Source organism: Pomacea canaliculata, linkage group LG9 (assembly GCF_003073045.1).
Source record: "Pomacea canaliculata isolate SZHN2017 linkage group LG9, ASM307304v1, whole genome shotgun sequence".
Taxonomy (NCBI): Eukaryota; Metazoa; Mollusca; class Gastropoda; order Architaenioglossa; family Ampullariidae; genus Pomacea; species Pomacea canaliculata.
The window spans coordinates 535,997-540,514 of NC_037598.1; the positions used below are offsets into that span (position 1 = coordinate 535,997).

The 4,518-nt window shown below is 35.7% G+C and overlaps 1 long non-coding RNA gene across 1 annotated transcript; it reads right to left on the reverse strand.

Annotated features, from left to right (window-relative positions):
• Positions 1-2,414: 2,414 nt before the first annotated feature.
• Positions 2,415-3,320, reverse strand: LOC112572839. Its single transcript, XR_003101082.1, has 3 exons — positions 3,036-3,320; positions 2,730-2,815; positions 2,415-2,438 (listed from the first exon to the last, which is right to left on the reverse strand). It is a non-coding gene; the product is annotated as an uncharacterized LOC112572839 (long non-coding RNA).
• Between the last annotated feature and the right edge of the window lie 1,198 nt (positions 3,321-4,518).

Here is a 4,518-nt window from a genome sequence, read left to right on the forward strand (position 1 = left end):
AATGTTCTATCAAGAATATGAATAAGATGCTGTCGTTTCATTATATGATATATCCCTTTTGTTTAGAAACATGTCAGTGCATGTTCTTTAAGAGCAATGAGTGGCATCTTGCTATTTGGTCATTTTGCCTCGTTTCGTTTCCTCATCAGAGAAAGATGTGCTTACTTTTAGCTGCTACTACGAATTGCAAGTACCTACAACAATTTTATTCCTTTGTCAGATTTTCTGTATGATTCAAAGATTGCTTCTCGGCGGGTATAAAGCATAATACAATGCAGCTGACAGAATGTATTAGCTCGATGTTAGGCAGGGGGATAGGTGCTTGTTTTTCACATCGATCTCAATGGGATGATATTATTGTTTCTAACTTAAAAAAAAAAAAAAAAAAAAAAAAAAAAAAAAAAAAAAACAGGGAAGGCTTCTCCGTTGTTGTTAGGTTTTTTGTTTGTTTATTTTATTTTTTTATTTTGCGTCAGTTGTAGCAGACGACGCTGTTAATGAATGACTGTAAGAGACGCGATGAAAGGGTTAGCCAGGCGATAACATGGGAGATGTGGGGTGAGTGGGGTCTGGTCATTGCCAGAAACAGTAAGCTGCATTGTGTTTGAGTGTACAACCTGTTTGTGAGCGTGTCTGTGAGTGTCAAACCCATGGTGCCCGATGGCATAGCGCGATATTAGAGAAAGCTGTTTGTAATATACATTATTAAATTAGAAATATAGGAGCATGTGTCTATACACAATGTTAAATTTATATGTTGTACAGCACATTTATTACACATAAGTGTGTTTGCATGTGGTAATGTTACATGCATGTATTATGGGCAGATATATAATTTATGAAAACTGCCTCTCTTTGCTCCGCATGGAGGTAATTTGCAGTTACTTTCAACTTTCAATGTTCCCAGCTTACATTGTGTATACAATTGTAAACAAAGCAACTGTCTTAAAATATTTACAAAACTCTTCTTAAATTTTACATTTGATGTTTATATTATAATAAAAGTAAAAAATGGCGAAAACTAGTGATGTTAAATTGTGTGCTGACATTTTTTAAATGAGATATCTACACACACATCACAAGTGTCTGACGATCACCACAGTCTGTTAGAACCCAGGACATGTGTCAGCAACATCATCAGTGCCACCAGCAGCGACGATAGCTTCATCTCGTCAGCTCCACTTTGTATTATATCTGTATAGAGATAATTCAATATTCTATATTTACATATACACTACCAAAAGTTCTTAAATACGAGCTTTACTAATTTAGCTTAAAATTGTTCTTTCTTTTTGCAAGGAATTTTTAGTTCAAGCAAATATAAAAAACGGACCGTTAATCTACCTTAAAAATCCTCATCTGCATGGTATGTTTTGAAATATCTATTATAATGAATATTCATGCGAAAAGCAAAAGTGGATCTGCTGCACTTTAGAGAAATCTTTGCGATTCTGTTTGTAAACTACTTCCATGTGCCTCCTTAGACATGTTCTCACCCAGAGAACTATTTTTTAAACATGGTTTGTATAGGCACTATTAAATTGGTGAAATAGTAACAAACTGTTTGACGACTTCGTGACAATGTGCTCAAATACCCTGTCTCTGATTTTACCAGAAATTGAAATGAAAACATGCTTGTGAAACACGGAAGACGAAGCTTGACAAAGAACAATACTAACAGGATGTTTGTGTCCCAGCTCAATGTAAATCTAGTTTTTCTGGCATTGCTCCAACCGCCATGTCTGAAGTGCAAAAGTGGATTTGCTGCACTTTAGAGAAATCTTTGCGATTCTGTTTGTAAACTACTTCCATGTGCCTCCTTAGACATCTTCTCACCCAGAGAACTATTTTTTAAACATGGTTTGTAAAAGCACTATTAAATTGGTGAAATAGTAGCCATGGTAATATTTGACGCAGTTTCTTTCATATCAGATGGTGGACTAAAGAGCAGTGAACACTATTCTGTCCTACTTTCTGACCATCACCATGTTATAAGTTGCACATAACAAGTCACTAAAAGCTAAAAGCTAAAGCTAAAAGACATCTTTACCTTCAATTTCGTCGGGCATAGATGTTATACCAATCGAGATCTTTATTGGTCCTTTAGATGGACAAAATAGTATTGTTATTAATGATAAATGTGGTGAATAAAACTGTTATAGCAAAGGGATATAATCGCGATAACATCGTGATTATAAATTTAAATTAAAAGTTTATAATATGTATATTTGTTTATTCTTAATGATTTATTGTCACAATTAACAAAAATCAGAATAAAATATCTCTGTGTAACATCCTCATAAACTGCTACTGTTTTGTCGACCATTTAAAGTAATGAAGAAAGCTTATTAATGCGTTTTCATTCAAGAGATGCCTACCGCGAGTTCCGGAGCCACTTGGTCTTTGTGTAACTTGCAGATTGCCACCATTACTGGGGACTGGTATCATCAGACACATCAGTATCATCAGTTGACGAGAATGACAACAAAACTTCTAGTGTTACTACTAGCTAAACACTGCTAAAGAAGGAACTCTCTGACCAACTGTAGAAAACAATCTGTATTCTTAGTGTATCTCTAATTACCACAGTTTCTTTTTTTTTAATGTAAGACTTCAGTTACTGATGCGAAATAAAAATCAGAAAGTTAACAAAAAATAGACTTTGAAATTCAGGCAGCAGTCTCGTTCTCTCATATGGTAGAGTAAACTGTTCTATGTTCTGAAATTACCATTTAAAATTGGAGGCTTTGGAAGGGGCGGGCGAGGGTTTGGAGGGAGCACGGGAGCCTTAGGATACCTCGCTGTCCCTCCAGCACTGAAATGACAAACTCGTACACATATACACTCGGAAACAAACACATTGAAAACACTTATGCATGTAAACAGTATACCTATATCTATTTGTACTCACACATACAGATAATGCATAAATGCACGCAGTCTACTGCATAGTTTTCATTAAACAAAGAATACGTTTACTAAAATAAGTGGACTTTAAGTTATAATATATTACACAGTTCATGGAGTTTTCTTACCAGGAACAAGCACACACAGTGCAGGCAGAAGGTGAAAGCTCTCATGGTGGACTGTTAATACCCAGAGACGACCTCAGCGACAGAAGCGGCTTCCAGTTCTTCAACCACAAACTGTTTGACGACTTCGTGGCAATGTGCTCAAATACCCTGTCTCTGATTTTACCAGAAATTGAAATGAAAACAGGCTTGTGGAACACGGAAGACGAAGCTTGCCAAAGAACAATACTAACAGGATGTTTGTGTCCCAGCTCAATTTAATTCTTGTTTTTCTGGCATTGCTCCAACCACCATGTCTGAAGTGCTGAAGACATACAGACGACCGCTCACAGACCTAGGGCAGCAATTAAAGCTCTCTCCTAAACACACACAAATGACTGTCGGGGAATGACTGTAGTTCCGATGGTAAACATTTTAATGTTGCAGGGGCAAGACATTCATTGCTCATTGATCTTTCTCAAGGTTTAAGGTGTTTGCCTAGTGCTGTTTCTAAATACTCTAACCTGTCTAACCCCAACATTTACCATACAGATGATCCCAGTCCTATTTCTGGGGAATGAATTTCCTAAGTGTGGTCAACAGCTGCACCTATACTTAACTCGAGACAGTCCTAGCTAACCATCAAATATAATACATGTGAATAAATATAATCCAAAATCTGTCATTATTTCTTTAATAAAAATGTTTTGAGAGATACCATGCAGACTGGGCATACAAGAATGGCAGCTTCTTGCTCTGATGACAGACCGGGGACCTTATTTAAGAAATATTTTCTGAAATCGTATTAGCCTGACTGACTTAGCAACTTCTAGCTTCTAGTAGTTATCAAAAAACTTGTAATATTTATAAACGTGTCGCCTTACCATAACTTGGAGATAGTTGTTATTATTTCTAGTCTACTTTCCTTCCCTTCCCTTCTTCCACCCGTTTCTCTCATTTATTCATTCTGTCTTTCTCAGATGAGCGCTGTAAAGTATTTTAACATAAGTATTACAAGGGGGAAACACACAATAATATACTTTATTTAATGACTGGCTGCGAGGAGGTATTTGTCAAATATACAAACATATAATAAAAGTGAGTATTTCATATACCATGAGTTTCTACTAATTTTTTTTTTAATTTGTCCACTAACATTCCACAGTTTGTCGTCTTTCAACGAGCCATAAAATGTTATCAACAGGCAGGTCCTTATTCATAAGAAATAGTATTAATTCCCTCACGTTGTGTGTAAAAAAAGTAATTGTTATGGAAGTGTTAATTTGCTAATAAAGTGTGAAATATCTACATTCACTACAGAACAGTCAATGCACATTATTCGATGTTAAAGCAGCAAATTACTTTTTTTCTCTTTACTGACCCTTCTTACTTTCACTTAACTGTATCCTAATATTTACTTTCTTCACTCTTGCTTTAGTGTGTACTAAATGTTTTAAGACTGAAGGATGTTTCGACGTCCTGTCAAATCTTAAACTTTGTCTAAATG